The 17,979-nt window shown below is 39.5% G+C and overlaps 1 long non-coding RNA gene and 1 pseudogene across 2 annotated transcripts; one reads left to right on the top strand and one right to left on the bottom strand.

The window, feature by feature from the left end:
• Nucleotides 1-577: 577 nt before the first annotated feature.
• Nucleotides 578-13,399, bottom strand: LOC140500476 (uncharacterized). 2 transcript variants are annotated; one of them, XR_011965753.1, is made up of 4 exons: nucleotides 13,180-13,399; nucleotides 6,218-6,447; nucleotides 5,542-5,621; nucleotides 578-4,722 (listed from the first exon to the last, which is right to left on the bottom strand). It is a non-coding gene; the product is annotated as an uncharacterized lncRNA (long non-coding RNA). The 2 variants fall into 2 exon arrangements; XR_011965754.1 differs by lacking the exon at nucleotides 5,542-5,621.
• On the top strand, nucleotides 9,827-10,488 carry LOC140498219 (pleckstrin homology domain-containing family B member 2 pseudogene; annotated as a pseudogene).
• Nucleotides 13,400-17,979: the final 4,580 nt, after the last annotated feature.

Below are 17,979 nucleotides of genomic sequence, written 5' to 3'. Positions count from 1 at the left end.
AGGAGGAGGGGAGAGGAAAAAGAAAGGGAAGACTGCATATTTGGTAGTACAGGACTGCAATGTTCAGGGTGTGTGCTTTCCCTGAAGACACAAATATTTCAAGGGAAAGGCATTAAATTAAATCACATGGTAAGAAAAGTCACACTTGTCCCCCCCCCCCCTAATAAAACCAGTGCATGTTCTCTCATAAATAGATACACCATGAGTGGGAAGAGGAGGGATGTGTAAGGATTCCACCTAAAGGGCAAACTTGTAGGGAAAGTGTGGGGCTGGATTCCATGTGGAGGGGCAGCTCACCCTTGTGATGTTCCAGCAAAATTGATGTCTTCTCAATGTCCCTGTTTCTGCTTAGGATGGGGTCTGTTGGATACATTGTTGCACAAGTTCTCCATTGATCTTGCTGTGGCTGCTAGTCATTTTCTCTGAGTTGGGTCTTGATCTGATGGCTATATACTGTGTATGTGTGTATACACACATACATATCCATATTCACACACCACACACATATACATATTTACATATATATGTGATTATGTATATATATATATATAATATTATATATATAATATTTCCTCCAACTATCCTAATAGTGAGAAAACTCAAGGGTTGCAAATATCTTTCCATGTAGGAATCTAAACATTTCAACTTTGTAAAGCCCCTTAGGATTTCTCTTTCCTGTTTACCTTTTCATGCTTCTCTTGGTTCTTGTATTTGAAACTCAAATTTTCCATTCAGCTTTGGTCTTTTCAGCAAGAATGCTTGAAAGGCTTCTATTTCATTGAACATACATTGTTCCCCCTGAAATAGCATACTCAGTTTTGCTGGGTAGGTGATTCTTGGTTTGAATTCTAGAGTTTCTCTGACCTCTGAAATTTCCTATTCCAGTATTGTGTAAATGCAATCAGGTCAACACAAGATCTAGTAGCTTGTACATTATAGCCTCTCTCCTAACTCTTGTGTTATCCTTACAGTATTTCCACAACACTATAATTGTTTCTTTTCTGACTGCTTGAATTATTCTTTTCTTTACCTGGGAACTCTGGAATTTGACTACAGTATTCCTGGGAGTTTTCTTTTTGGGATCTCTTTCAGGAGGTCATGCGTAGATTCTTTCAATATTTATTTTACCTTCTGGTTCTAGAATATCAGGGAAGTTCCCCTTGATAATTTCCTGAAAGATGATTTCTAGGCTCTTTTTTTTTAATCACGACTTTCAGGTAGTCCAATAATTTTTAAATTGTCTCTCCTGAATCTATTTTACAGGTTATTTGTTTTTCAGTGATGTTTTCACAATGTTTTCTATTTTTTCATTCTTTTGGTTTTGTTTTACAATTTCTTGATTTTTTATAATGTCATTAGCTTTAATCTTTTCCATTCTAATGTTTAAGGAATTATTTTCGTCAGTGAGCTTTTGGACCTCTTTTTCCATTAGGCCAATTCTGGTTTTCCGTACAGTCTTCTCTTCAGTTGCTTTTTGGACCTCTTTTGCCATTTGGGTGTTTTAAGGTGTTATTGTCTTCCATTTTTGGGGTGTCTCCTTTAGCAATGTATTGACTCATTTTACATGATTTTCTTCCATCATTCTCATTTCTCTCCCCAATTTTTCTTCTGTTTGTCTTACTTGATTTTCCAAATCCTTTGTTAGGTCTTCCAGGGCCTGTGACCAATCATATTTTTCTTGGAATTTTTGGATGTAGGAGTTTTTACTTTGTTATCTTCTGGCTATATGTTTTGATCTTCCTTGTTACCAAAGTAATATTTCATGCTTTTTGATTTAATTACTACTTTACTCTATTTATAAGATGTACTTTTTTTGCTTGCTTTCTATGTGTATTCCTTCTACATGTTTATTCCTTTTATTACTATTACTACTGCTACTACTAGTATTGCTGCTCCTATAACTACTCCTACTACTGCTCCTACTACTACTATTGCTGCTAATGCTATTACTATTACTACTCCTACTCCTACTCCTACTTCTACTACTACTGTTACTACTACTACTACAATTACTACTATTCCTATTACTACTACTACTGCTACTGCTACTACTGCTGCTGCTGCTGCTGCTATTACTCCTCCTCCTCCTACTACTACTATTGCTGCTACTGCTACTCCTACAGTTACTACCACTACTACTACTTCTGGTACTACTAGTAGTACTACTGCTCTACAGCTAGTATTTATATTAAGCATTAAGATATTAAATTTTTAGATCCTTGCAACATTTCTGCAAGGTGGGACATATTATTCAGCTTTTGCAGATGAGCGAACTGAGACTAAGAAAGTTTAAGTGACTTGATCATGGGCACATCGCTAACCATTTTCTGGGGTAGGATTTGTATTCAGGTCGTACTGACTCCAGCTCAAGCTCCCCATCCACTTCATCACCTAATCCCAACATTTATAGGTTAACTTTCCTTACAGATTTACTCCTTTAACAACTCTTCCCTCCATGTTCCCTGTTTTCTTTACAAGTTGATTCACTTTCCTTTTTCACCACTTAAAAACTTGACAGTCACACCTAAGTATTTTCTCTGAGTTCTCTAAGCAGCAGATAGGCAGATTTATCCAACTTTTCTATTCCTTCTGTCCTTACCAATGTGTCTCACTTTCCTTTTCTTATTTGCTATACATTCTACATTTCCTTGAGTTTTTTCCTCCCCTCTGGAGAATTTTTCATTGATCCTTCTCAATCTGCAGTCCTTATTAGATGGTTTCCAGCTTTCTTCCATCATCTCAAATCTTCCTTCCATTTTTCCACAAATTCTCCTATATTCCAGCTCCCCAAATTCAGTCTCTGGCCTTCTTCATCCCTCCATCTAAAGTCTTTTCTCTCTTCTTTTTTTCAATATATCCTTTTCATTTCCTCTTCATTTCTGATCTGCTAGTTTTGAAGCTCAGTTCCTGGGAATGTGGTGGACACAATATTCCAGATTGTTGGGTGAAAAGTTTGCTTGCCATCACCACTTCCTGCATCTGGTATAACTCTTGAGTCATGCTCTCTAAATAATATGGCTGTTCCTAAATCAGGAGCTGTCAAGGTAGTGTTGATTCTCTTAGGAAACCTCTCATGCGATCTCAGATATTTCCTTTTCTCAGATGGATGTCGTATTTCCTTGCCATCTTCTCATTCCAGTAAATGGTAGAATGGTTTTTAAGCATTCTCATTAGTAGCAATTACTGCAGATGATGTACATGTAGATGATAAAAATCCCCAAATGTTTGATAAAGTTTAACTAATACTATATTTACTCATATGTCTCATTCTTCATTTGAAATTCTCCCCAAAATGCCTATAGCATGATTTGCTCAACAATATCTTCCTCCTAGTCACTAGACACCTGCTACACACAACACCTGTACAGCCCCAGCACTGGACCTCTTTCGAGATGATAGAATCTCCAAAGCACAGGAAACCCAATGTTGAAATGAAATGAACAGTATTACAGGAGCAATTTGCCTGTTGACACACCCAGAACAACTGCTATGATGAAGAAGAATATTAGTGTGGAAAAAAGTATTGAGAAAGTTTTCACTATGGACTTGAGCTTTCCACAGATGCCAATCAATTGAAAAATAACATCCCAGAGACAAAACCTCACCCTGAAGAGGCCCCTTAGCAGATCACAAGCTTTTAAACTAGGTTGAGGGTTCACATCTACTGAAACTTCTTCTAATTAACCACCAAGCACTTTGAATTTCATCCTCAAAAGACTAAGCAATGTAATTATTCAACAATATGTGTAAAGAATTTTGAAACTTTCAAAGTTATATATAAATGTAACTTCAATCAATTCAAGTAGGATTAATGTAGGAAGAGCATGTGAGTTATTTTTTATAATCAGTTGCTTAACATGACATTGTAGAGGTGAAAATGGATCATTCATTTAAAATAGAAAAACAGGGTATAAATACATTAACACCAAAACAAGTTTCAGTACCCACAAGTCAACCAAGTTAGGGCACCAGAATTTCTCTCACATCCACCTTACAATCTCCTCTATCCCTTCTACCTTGCCCCCTACTCTCATCCTCAAACCTGCCCCCCACCCAGGTATTGAAGTTTCTTTCTGAGTCTAGCTGAGACCTAGGCCCCAACTCTAGGGGAGCTCATGGAGGGATCAATAACTCACCCATCTGATGACCACCAAGGGTGTCCCACGTTGAAGTCTGACGCACCTCAGATACACTGAGAGGATAGAGGCGACTGCCACAACCACTCCCAACTGGAATGACTAAGGTCTTCCTGGACAAAAGGAAGGCTGTCCCAAGCCAGGTGGGGAAACCTCCAGAAACCAAATCAGTCCTGCTGCTTGAGTGCTAAACTGCTGGTCCCAACAGGAGGCCACAAACCCCTCCCCCTGCTGGGAGGTGACTGGCCATGCCTTGTTCTTCCCCTGTAGATGGGGTGATTGCCCTCCTCCTCCTCCTCTTCCTTCTCCTCCTGTCCTCCTGCTTTTTCATCTCACCATCCTCCTCTCCCTCATCTTTCTCTCATTATATTCCTCTTCCTCTTTTCCCTTTTCTCCTCCACTTTTTTATCCTCTCCTCCTCTCTTTCCAGTCCCTGCTTTCTCCTTGAATTTCTTTTTCTTTTTCCTTCTTTTCCTGATCTTCTTCTTCTTTCTGGATCTTTTTATGACCCTTCCTTTTTTCTTTTGTTCTTCCTTTTCCTTTTCTGCTTTCTCTTCCCCATCAGTCTTTAGGCATAGCATGGAGCCTAGCACAGATAAACAAGAACATAGTAATTGTTGTATCCATATATCTATTGAGATGGCCCCATTCCCAATCAATGACACTCAACTCCCCAACGACCTTGGCCCCATCCATCATACCCACACTGAAAAGCAGCATATGGATAAAAATTGTTTATCTGAATAATCTTATTCCTATGCAGTTGGATGGATGATAATGGCTATGAACAAAGTTAGGACTGAATGGTATATACTCCCTACCACCAGTATAAGTGATTCCCCACTAGCCAACAACCTCTCCTCCTTTGAGAACCTGTTCACAAAATGTCCAAACATAATTGCAGGGAGGTGTCAGAGTAATCCAGAATGGAACAGTCAAGGGTCTATAATAAGAAGCTCACCTGCACAGGAGATTGGCCCCAGGACCAATGTTCAGATACTCTGAGCCTAACTAGACAACAATGGATTCTTTGTTCTCTCCCTTCCTTCAAGGCTTTGAACCCTAGAGATAGGTCTCAGGGTAAGCAAGCGAGCAGTTGAGTGATTAAAGCCTGATGAAAGGCACACAACATGGCCCCATTCTTCCTTCACCTGCCTAGTACACAACTGGCTGCATCTGTATCAATTGTTATTTAGTTGGGAGTGCCTTCTGGTACCAGTCTCTGTAGACAGCAGCAGAGGACTGGAGAGCAGGCTGACTCAATGTTCAGTCATGATTTTTCTATCAAAGGCCCCCTAAAGATTCCCATAAACTTCAAAGGAAACTAGGCCTTATCAAACCAGCCACTTAGTGAGAATTTCCTCCTTTGTAAAAGAACCAATGCAGGGTTTCTTTAAACAGGTACCTTCCTGAGGACACTCGTGTTTGCTCACAAAGATGTTAATTTATCATTCTTCACTAACAGGAAGCAAGGACAAAGTATTTCTGTATGATGTTAATAAGACAAATAAGAAAAGAGGAGTTAATGTATGAAAATTCATTTTATGTAGAGAAAATAATAAATTATCATTATATATGGCTTAATGGTTTGCAAAGTGCATTGTAGATGTTATCTCATTTCATAATGATTTGGTAACAGCCCTGTGAGTTAGGTGCAATTACTGTCCCTATTTTACATACAAGGAAACTGAAGTCAAGTGATTTGTCCAGGGTAACTCAGCTAGGAAATGTCTGAGGCAACCTCTGAACTCAGGTCTTCCTGACTCTATGCTCGGCACCCTTTCCCTCTGGGCCACCAAGCTGCCATCCCTTCATTTTCAAAAGAGCAGCTCTGGATTGTCACAGCATCCTCCCATATTAATTATCCTTTTAACTTCCTTTTTCTTCCCCTTCTCCGTTCCTTTGACCCAACTTTTTCATATCACAGTTTATCAGATCTGTGCCCCAATCACAGACTTCCCTGTCCCACTCAGGGACAATCAGAAATCAGAGAAACTCAACTAAGCTCACTTAATGTATTCCCTCCTTCCCCAGACATGTTTGCATATAAAAATGGTCTTCCAGAAACCAAATCCACTTACCTTAGGGACTAAATTGCAGAGCGTTTCCAGCTCCATGCAAAGGAAACACTTTCTAACAACGAGGGCTGACCAAAATGCAATGGGTTTCTCAGAATCTTCACCACATTGATGATCTTCAAAGGTTTGAGATAACCATTGATTAGGATGGTGTTGAATAGTCTCTTGGCTGATGAGTTATAGCAATTATTTGAGAGGAACTTTTGGTTTTCATTCCAATACTGTCTGTGACTCTGGAAGAACAAAAGTTTGAAATCTTTTAACTGGCTGACAGGAGTATGGAATTTGAGTTGACAGGTCTTTCAGCATCTCTTAAAAGTCACAGGATATTGGTATGTATGTATTCTGCCATAAGTTAGTTCTTGGTTTTAAAGCATTAGTAAAGGCTATGATTGTCAGTTTTACATAAAATGGAGCAGATCCCAGCCCTGCCTTGGCCACCCAGCACTGAAAGTAACAGATCCAAGCAGGCTTCAGGAACAGAATGTTCCACAGCACCCCAGATCCCTCAATCCACAAGTGTCAAATATCAGTGAGCAGATCCTTTGGATTGGCCCAAAGGGGAACTTGATTTCCCCATACCTCAGGCCTGCTCAGGTGGCAGCAGGAGAGGCAGCAGCAGATACCGTTCCCAAAGCAAGCAGTAGCCTGCATCCATTGTTGAAGGTCTCATCAGAAAGCCCCTGAGGGAAATGAGCCCTCTGTGGTGGCCCTGTCCCCACCTGAGCAGCTGATCTTAATCTCACACTGAATAGCAGCCCTGCCCCTGCCCAAAGCCCCTGAGGCTTGGGAGCAGCTCATTTGAATCTCAGTCCCCAAGTGCTGGCTTGATGGTTGTGAGGGCAGGTGGCAGTGGAGAGGATACTCTGAAGTCCAGTAAGTGGCTGGGAAAATGCTCAAAAAAGGGATCAAAAATAAAACCATAAAAGCTTACTTTCTTGAGGAACAGGTGTCTACCCCCATCCTTTCAGATGAGAAAGAACAAGGCATACTGTCAGAGGAAGTCAAGGCCTCTGCCTCCAAAGGGAACTTAAACTGCTCTCAGGCAATAGAAGACCTTAAAAAAGAATTTAGCAGCTTACTTAAGGAGAACCAAAAAATGTTGAGGAAAATAACAGCTTTAAAAAGAGGCTAACCCAATTGGAAAAAGACACCTAAAAAGCCATTGAGGAGAAGGAGGTTTTAAAAAGCAAAATTAGCCAAATGGAAGAGAAGGTTTAAAAGTTCATTGAATAAAAGAATGTGTTGAAAGAAAGAATTGAGTTCAGGGAAATGAATGACTTTGAGTTAAACCAAGCAGTTAGTAGACAAAACCAAGAATTTGAAAATATAGAAGATAATGTGAAACAACTCATTGGAAAAACAACTGATCTGAAAAACAGATCCAGGAGAAATAATTTTAAAATGATAGGACTACCTGAAAGCCATGATCCAAAAAGAGTCTAGATATTGTTTTCCATGAAATTATCAAGGAAAACTACCCTGATGGTCTATAATAAGAGGGCAAAATATACATTGAAAGAATCCAGTGATCACCTCCTGAAGGAGACCCAAACAGAGACACTCCTAGGAATATTTCAATATTTCAATAATTTCAATATCTCAAAAATACTCCTAAGAATATTCCAAATTTCAGAGTTTCCAGATCAAGGGGAAAATACTGCAAGCAGCTAGAGAGAAACAATTTGAGTACTGTGGAAATATAATCAGCATAACACAGCATCTGGTAGCTTCAACATTAAGGGATTGAAGGGAATGAGATATTTCAGAAGTCAAAGGAACTGGGATTGAAACCAAGAATCACCTACCCCGCAAATCTGAGGATAATACTTCAAGGGAAAAAAGGGTCATTCAATGATATAGATGACTTTCAATCATTCATGTTGAGGAAAAGACCAGATCTGTATACAAAAATCTGACTTCCCAAGACAAGAATCAAAAGAAGCATGTAAAGGAAAACAGGAAAGGAAAATCACAGAAGAAATACAAAAGTGAATCTTGCACCAAGTAAATGAGAGCTGGTTTGAGCCCTGATCTCCAGACTCTAGACAGAACAGTTCTGCTGAGATGACCCTCTGGTCCATAAATAAAGGTTTATTTCTTTAGGACACTGACTCCCTAATGAGCCCCCAGGCAGCACACTAAATGTGAATGTGCTATCTAAAAACAGAAGTGAGCTTAGGTCCCTCAGGTGACTCTCCTCACCAGCCAGTGCCTGTAAAGCCGCCAGTGGAGGTGACCTAGCCCAGGTCACTTCAGATTTCATCCTGTGTTGTTACTGCACAAGGTTCCTGTCTGAAAACACCCTCAGGAGCCAGCAGTGGCACCGCAATATCTTCAGACTCTGGTGAGAAAACGGGTGACTGGCTTTGACGGAACTCAGAGGAGACGCAAAGAAGCATGTGTGGGGATAAGGGAACAGAGAGACAGGGCACAGAAGGGAGGGTGAGTAAGGGAAGAAGAAAAGGAAAGGGAGCACTGCGTGTTTGGTAGTGTAGGACTGTAATGTTCAAGTTATGTGCTGCCCCTGAGGACACAGCTATTTCAAGGGAAAGACATGAAGTTCAATCACATGATAAGAAAAATCACAATACTTCCCCCCCCCCCCACAATCAAAGCAGGGCATATTCTCTCATAAATAGACACAGTGTGAGTGGGAAAAGGATGGATCTATGAGGATCCTAACTAAAGGGCAACCTTGTAGGGCATGTGTGGTGCTGGGTTCCAGGTGGAGGGGCAGCTGACACTTGTGATATTCCAGAATAACTCATGTCTTCTCATTTGGCCTGTTTCCTGCTCAGTATGGAGTCTGCTAGACACATTGCTCCACATGTTCTCCTTGTGTTGTGGTGGTTGCTAGTCACATCCTTTCAGCTGGGCTTTATCTGATGACTACATACATATACCTTGGTACATATATACATATATATATGTGTATGTGTGTACTCACCTAAATATAAATATATATATATATATATATATATATATATATATAAACCCACCACCACACACACGCATACACACATGTGTGTATGTATATATAAAATATTCCCTCCAACTATCTTAACACTGAGAAAACTCTCAAGGGTTATAATTTTTTTTCCGTGTAGGAAAGTAAACAGTTCAATTTTGGTAAGTCCCTAATGACATCTCTTTCCTGTTTACTTTTTCATGCTTCTCTTGATTCTCCAAAGGAGGTGAATCCAATATTCAAATGAAATGCACAATACTACATCATTGGCGTGTTGACACACAACAGAACAACTGGTATAATCCAGATGAATTTCAGTGTGGAAATAATTATTCAAAACTAAATGACTATTGACTAGAGCTTTCCACACATGCCAATCAATTGACAAATAAAATACTAGAGAAAAAATGTCACCATGAAGTGGCCCCTTAACATCTCACAAGCTTTTAAACTTGGTTGAGTGTTCACATCTACTGAAACTTATTCGAATGAATACCTTGGCCCTTTGAATTTCTTCCTCCAAAGATTAAGCCAGTGTCCAGTAGGGAAGAACCCGAGCAAGTGCATCCGTCATTCTGTCCTTCTGACCAGACTCCCACATTGAGTTTCGTGGCCAACTGCATTCTCCAGAAGGTGAAAGGATGGCATTTGTGAAGAGTGGTTGGCTGCTTTGACAAAGCACGATCTTGAAGAGGTGGAAAAAAACCTGGTTCGATCTGTGGTCAGATGACCAGCTAATCTATTATGAGGACCAGACTAGGTAGAATGTAGAAGATTGACATGCTGGTGGACTGCATCAACATCCAAATGGAAAATGAGTGCTATGATTTTTCAGGCTCCTGAGGGTTAACCAAAAGACCGCGTACTGCAAATTGTTTTCCCTGATGGGACAACTATCAGTCTTTGTGCACAAAGTGAAGATGATTGCTTGGCATGGAAATTTGCACTCCAGGATACCAGAAGAAATACAGCTTATGCTGGCTCAGCAGTCATTTATGATGAGACTGCTGTTGCTCCATCTCCTCCTCCTTGTACAGCTTATGCCACACAGTCTCCAGAGGTATTTGGCTATGGTCATTATAATGGTGCATAGCCTCCAGGAACTCAAGTTATCTATGCCTACTAATGGGCAGGTTTATGCGATATCATACCAGTATCCATATCCAGGACCTTATGTACAGCAGACTGTCAACCATGTCATCGTCTGTAAGCATTACTGGGATCACGATGGAGACCTGGGTCTGGGAATGCTGACTGGGGCACCACTGGCATGGCCTTGGGATCTTTGTTCTGGGTCTTCTAATACATCTTTGCATTTGTATTTTCCAAAATCTGTATTTTATTTTCTGTGTGCCCTAATAATATCCTCTTTGAATACAAAGATTTTTAATGACAGTTAACAATAGTACTTTTAAAGACATCTTAATTATAATTAGTCAGTATAAATTTCAAAAGGTAGTATTGTAAGTGTGCTATTAATTTGAAATATGAATTAAAAGGATACTTGATCATTTCAAACTCTTTTATAGACCTTAGTTGTATAAGAAGGAGTTACATGAGCTGATTCATTCTGAAGAACATTATCCCTGCAGTTTTAAATGCAGAGCATAAGAGATAGCTTTGTCAACCATCTTAGAAGTATGCTGCTCATTTTATGACCCCTGAATATCGGATTATTTCTGGCAGGGAAAAGCTCAAATAATCCAACTGTTAGTTCACAACTTAAGAATTAACTGTGGAACAATCTAGGTGTTGCTGTTGGCATGGCAGGGTGGTAAACTATGCACCATAAAACAATATTGACCTTTTGCACCACACACTCCGAAGAATAGTACCCAAGGCAGTGCTAACACTCCACGTACCTCTGCAGTTGGCTCTATCATTATCCAGTGGTGCTCTCCTGGTGGGCCTGTTTTCTTTGTTGTGAAGGAATTTATTTAATCCTGGAGATTGGAACTGAAAGGTTTCTTGTCAAGAGCTGCCATTCAGGACAAACTTGTAAACAGGACTGGAAACCTATTGTTCTTTGACATAATTCTGAAGCATGGAGAGTTGTAAAAGCAGTTTAGAGGCTGAGGTGATTGGTGTTTGTTTTTCTTTTTGAAAGTCAATACTACCTTTGCATTTAAAAGATGACAGACATGACTTTTCCCTCCTTGATATAATCTTTTCTCATGGATCATTTCATGAAATCTGCTTTCCTGTTCTTGAAAACCAAAAATGTTTTATGTTCCAAATCGACACTTATTTGAAAATGAGAAAGCAATAGGAGGGAAACGGGGGCTCAGGGAAAGAATGAGACGTACATTGTTAGTGAGCAGTCATTCCAGAATTTTTAATGGTGGGATTGCCTCATATGTAGATTGCACATATTTTTTGTTTCTGCTATTATCCATAGTTCAGGCATTTTTGTTTCTTCGTAAACTTTTAATTGAGATTGATTTAAAACCTAGTACTTAAAACAACTATACTTAAGGTATCAAGGACATAGGATGAGAGCCATGTTTGTAATATTGAAAGAACTCAAGATCATCTTAGGTTACACTTTAAAAATGATGATATCTCTCTCTGAGAGATGTAAAACACTGATGATTGCACTGTCATGATTAACCAGAGTTATGTTAAAGGAATGGAAGCAATTGAACATACACATGGTTATGGGTGGAAAGATAGCTCCTCTATTTGAACAAGTAGACTGGCACATTTGTTCTCATTAATTCCCATCCAAAGCTTACAATTAGTGGGTATGTTTCTTTGGAACTCAGTGAAATTATGTACAAGAACAAAACAATCAAAATCTATAAACCCAAAACACACCAGAAAACTAAGACCATATGGTGATTTTATCATTACTTCATTTGTTAAAGAAATATTTATTGAATGCCTGCCATGCATAAGACAAAACTACAGTCCTATCTTGTGTCCTAATTTATATATGTCTTTCCCTATTTTCTATGATGTGGGTTTTTTTTTTTTAAAACCAGTTTAAGAGTTTGAGATTTTCCCCTGTCCCCTATGTAGTGATGATAATTCCCATTAAGTCCATTCTTCGTTATATGCATTCTGTTTTATTTTTTGGATGACTGATAACCTATCATTGATTCCTTCTAGTTTACTACTTCTATATCTGATGAAACTTAACACTCCATGTCAAATTGAAATCCAAACCAACTATATAATGAACTCCTGGATACTTGGCAGTTCCCATAGGCCTTTTCTTTCTTTCTTTTTTAACTACAGATGTCTACTTCAACAGACAAGAAATGTACGAGTGCCATCTTACTTGGTATTTGACAGAGGAGGGAAAAGTCACAAGAGGTCTGATTGTATAATCACTTAATTCTTTAAAGTCATTGACATTAAGGCTTTGAGCTGTATTTAATAAGAATATCAAAATAATAACAATTTAAACAATGTAGTTTATGGGACTCTTCCAAAACACTCTGAATTGAACGGATATATTTTCAATTAAACAGCTTTGAATGTTGCAAAAACAGATTAAGCTATGTTTAGAATTAAATAATATGTGTAAAGGAGTTTGGAAATCTTAAATTTACATATACATGTAACTTCATCCAACACAAGTGGGGTAAAGGAGGGACAGCATGTGAGTTATTTTTTATAATCAATTGTATAATATTACACTGTAGAGGTGAAAATGGATCCTTTGTTTAAAATAGAAAAACAGGGTATAAATACATCAATAAATTAATGAATTATCTGATTAAATTAATTAATTAACAAGGTATAAATACATTAATAACAAAGCAGATTTCAATGCCCATGAGTCAGCCAAGTTGGGGCACAAGAAATTCCCTCACATCTCCCTCACAGTCTCCTTTATCCCTTCTAACCTTCTCCCTAGTCTCATCATACAGCCTCTCCCTCACCTCCCTCACCTCCCCCGAACCCCCAGGTACTAGAAGTTCTTTGTGAGTCTATGTGAGATGTAGGACACAGCTCTAAGGGCCTCATGGTGGGGTCGATAACTCACCCATCTGATGACCACCAAGGGTGTCCCACGTTGCTATTTGGGTCCCCTCAGACACAATGAGAGTCTAGACACAATGAGAGTCTAGTGCCAGGAGCACTCCCAACTAGGAAGACCAAGGTCTTCCTGGACAAGGGGAAGGCTAGCCCAAGGGAAGCCTTCTTCTCCTTCTTAGATCCTTTGAAGACTGTGCTCTTCAAACTCAGGCAGACCCTTTCTGAGCTCTCAGGTCTCTTTGTGTTCTCATGGTATCCAGTGACAACGCTTACATAATAAGGGGAAACCTGACTAATCCCTGAAGACTTGTAATCAGAATCTTTGAACTGGAGGTAGCCACCTGACTTAGGCCAACTGCCTCCAAATATAATTGAGCACAAGGTATTTTCCTTTGAACACATGGCAACAACAGTTTGGCATTTTATATTTTTCTGAGGTCTTTTTCCCTTCTGGCTCTAACTATGGGAGGGCCTGCTCCCTATCCTCCCCCTTTGCCCTCATGCAAATTACTTAAACCCTCCCAGACTGATATTTTTGTTATAGTCAATGGTCAATTAGGTCATCTTTTGTCTGCCTTTTGACCTAGGTCTGGCCTCAGTTCAACTGAGGCCTGGGAAAGATCTTCATTTAGAAACACCAAGGTCATCCACTGCTACCTTAGTCATCCCTGCTCATGTTGACTTTGTTCTTACCACAGGCCTTTGATGACTAAAGAAGAGTGAGGGTGACAATTTTGCACAGCTTTACCTCACTTAAATACAATACCCAAAAGAGGACCAGCAAACTTAGGCTACCCACCTCAGAGGGCTGCTGGCAGAAAGGTGCTTTCCAACCTTAAAGCCTATGGCAAGTAGAGTCACCTTCATCTACCTAAAGGGCTTGCACTATGGATGTCTGAATTAGTGTGCTTATTTCCCACCAAGATATACAGAAAAAGACTCAAAGATAGACACACACACTGCAAGAACTTTTCATCCATCTGGGCACAGTGGTTAGATTTGAAAGGGGGACTTGGTTGGATTCTGTTGGTTCAGGGTACTGCAGACTTCAGATCAATGACACTCAACTACCCCTTCACCCCCATCCATCATACTCACACTCAAGGGTAGCACCTGGATAAAAAATGTTTATCTGAATAGTTTTATTCCAGGACAGTAGGATAGATGATAATGGCTATGAACAAAGTGAGGAGTAGTTAATAGATACTCCCTGCCCTCAGTATAAGGAATTAGCCTCTAGCCAGCAGCCTGTGCTCATTTGGGAACCTCTTTATAAAATGTGAAAACATAAGTGGAGGGAGGGGACTGGGTCATCCAGACTGGAACACTCAGGTCTCTCTACTAACAAGCGCACATGTACACGACGTTGGCCAGCAGGACCCGTGTTCAAATACCCTTAGGAGAATTAGAAAATCTTTGATTCCTTATTGACTACCTTCCTTCGAGGCTTTGAACCCTTCAGACAGGACTCAGGTTAAGCAAGGGGACACCTCAGTGATAAAAGCAGAATGAAAGCCACACAACATGGCCCCAATCTTCCTTCACCTGCCTTGTCCACACCTGACTGCATCTGATATCTATTGTTATTTAGTAGGGATGGTCTTTGGGTACCAGTCTCTGTTGACAGCAGCCAAGGACTGGAGAGCAGGGTGATTCAATGTGCAGTCACAATTTTTCCATCAAAGGCCCCCGAAAGATCCCTTTGAACTGTAAAGGAAACTAGGACTTATCAAACTAGCCATTTAGTGGGAATTTCCTCCTTTCTAAAGGTAACAGTGGAGGGTTTCTTTAAACAGGTGGCTTCCCTAGTGCACTTGTGTTTGCTCACAAAGATACTAAGTTTGAATTTTTCACAAACTGAAACCAAGGATAAGGTACATCTGAATGATATTAAGAAGACAAATAAGGAAACATGAAAAGGGAATTTAATTTATGAAAATTCATTTTATCTACAGAAAATAATAACCACTTACATAGGGCTTAAAGTTTGCAAAGTGAATTGTACATGCTACATCATTTGATTTTGATAAGATCCTTGTGAGGTAGGTGCAATCATTGTCCCCATTTTACACACAAAGAAACTGAAGTTAAGCAATTTTTGCAGGTCAGCCCACCTAGGAAATGTCTGAAGGAGGTTGTGAACTCATGTCTTCCCGACTCTAGGCTCTGCATCCTTACCTGCTGGGTCACCTAGCTCCAATGCCTTCATTTCCAAAAGAGCACTGCTGGATGTGCACCATATCCTCAGATGTTATTCATCCTCTTTCCTCCTTGTTTCTTCCTCTTTACACTACCTCTGATCTACCCCTATCACATCAAAATTTACCAGGTCTATGTCCCATTTACAGCCTTCCCTATCCCCCTCAGGGACAACCAGAAACCAGAGAAACTCAACTAAGCTCACTTGATGTATTTCATCCTTCCCCAGACATGCTTGCATATAAACAGGATCTTCTAGAAACAACATCCACTTACCTTCAAGAATATATTATCAAGAGTTTCCAATTCCATGCAAAGAAAAGACATTTTAATAATGAGGACTGTTCAAAATGCAGTGGGATTTCTCAAGGCATCATGGGTGATCTTCACCATAGTGGTGATCTTTAAAGGATTGAGATGACCATTGATTGGGAGTATTGTTGAAGATGCGTTTTGTAGATAATTTTTGTGAATTAGTTGGCAGGAACTTTGGGTTTTCCTTCCAATATTGATTCTGTGACTCTGGAAAGATAAAAATTTGGAACCTTTTAGCTGGCTGACAGGAGTATGGATTTTGAGTTGAGAGGTCTTTCAGTATCTCTGAAAAGTCACATGATATTGGCAGCCATGTATTCTACCCTAAGTCATTTCTTAGTCTTAAAGCTTTAGAAAAGGTTGATATTCCTTCCATGATTATATGTCAGTTCTAGGTAAAACAAATTCCTTAGGAAAATATATAAAAAATCAGTTGCTAGGCTATTAGCACAATAGCTAGCCCTGTGAAATGTCACTGTTGGAGGGAATATGAGAGGAAAACTTGCGTGAATAAGTGTATTTAGTTGCAAAGAGGCCCTCTGGAATATGGTTCCATTTGCATGAAGAGGATGCTTTTGAAAGAGGGAGTCTTTTTTACAGTGACATTCTTGGAAAGGGTTTTTTTGTAAGGATTCTCTTGAAAAGAGAAGGGTTTTTATGTTAGTTTTATTAGGAATGCTAACTAATCAACTAAGAGGAAATATTTTATTTAAATATTTTTGGTATGATGGGGAAGAAAATGGAGAAAGGGAGGGAGAAAGTCTTTGGAGATGATACAATAAATAGGTATTAAATGTTTTAATGGCTTATAAAATATCACCTCTGAAAGACGAACAAATATTAGCTTTGGGCTACCTTTTCACTGAATAATCTCTTCTCATTGGCCTTCTTTGTGTTCCAGTGGCAATGTTGGCTGCCTGGAGCTGCCTGGAGACAGGCTCCCTGGCAGCCTTACTTCCCCCTGGCATCAGGGGAGGATGCAGGGATTATACTCATGCAATTTATTTTCACTTTTTCTTTTCAGTCTCGTTCTGTTGTCTCTTGATCACCAAATAATACGAGGAGCCTATGGCAACCTGCGCTATGTAAATGCCATCCAGGATTTTCACTTCTTGGGCCATGGTTGGAAGACTTGGACTTGTGATTGCCATAGCCCAATTCATGGAAGGTTGGGAGAGGCCCCAGCTGATGGTGCTCTCATCTGCTGCTAAGATAATACCAATCTGCCCACAAGCTGAGCTTCTTTATTTTGTATTACTTTATTTGTTTTCAGTGTTCTACCTTCACTTGCATGATTTGAGTATTTTCCCCCTCCCTTCCTCTCCTTCCCCCCTAATTTTCCCCTCCCTTCTTGACACAGTATACAAGTTTATATAGGTTCTACTCATACGTTCCTATGAAATACATTTTCACCTTAGTCATGTTGCAAAGCAGAATTAAAATGAATGGGAGAAATCATAAAACAAATGAAAATGTAATGCAAAAGAAAATGTTTTGCTACATTCTGTGATCGAATTCTGTAGTTCTTTCTCCAGATGTGGAAGGCGTTTTCCTTAAAAGACCATTGGGACTTTGTAAAGTCCTTCCATTGCAATGAAGTTCTAAGTCTAGCAGAAAAACTACTCGCACAGTATGGTTCTTGCTGTGTACAAAGTTCTCCTGGTTCTGTTCCTTTTGCTCAGCATCAGTTCATCTAAGTCTTTCCAGGCCTCTCTGAAGTCTTCCTGTTCATCATGTCTTATAGCGCAATAGTATTCCATTTCATTCATATTCCACAATATATTCAGCCATTCCCCAATTGATGGGCATCCCCTTGATTTCCAGTTTTTGATTACCACAAAGAGTGCTGCTATAAATACTTTTGTACATTTTTGTACCATTTTTATGATCTCTTGAGAATATAGTCCTAGAAGTCGTATTACTGAGTCAAAAGGTATGCGCATTTTTTTAGCATTTTGGCCATAGTTCCAAATTGCTCTCCAGAATGCTTGGATCAGCTCACAGTTCCACCAACAATGAATTAGTGTTCCAATATTTATCATCTTCCTGTTTTGTCACATTAGCCAATCTGATAGGTTTGATGTGGTATTTCAGAGTTGTTTTGATTTGCATATCTGTAATCAATAGTGATTTAGAGCATTTTTTCTCATGACTATACATAGGTTGAATTTCTTACTGTAAAAGCTGCCTATTCATATCCTTTGACCATTTCTCAGTTGGGGAATGATGTGTATTCTCGTACATTTGATTTAGTTCTCTGTATACTTTAGAAATGAGACTTTTATCACAGATA

This window comes from Notamacropus eugenii, chromosome 4, assembly GCF_028372415.1.
Source record: "Notamacropus eugenii isolate mMacEug1 chromosome 4, mMacEug1.pri_v2, whole genome shotgun sequence".
Classification (NCBI taxonomy): Eukaryota; Metazoa; Chordata; class Mammalia; order Diprotodontia; family Macropodidae; genus Notamacropus; species Notamacropus eugenii.
This window is presented reverse-complemented; position numbering and strand designations above follow the sequence as displayed.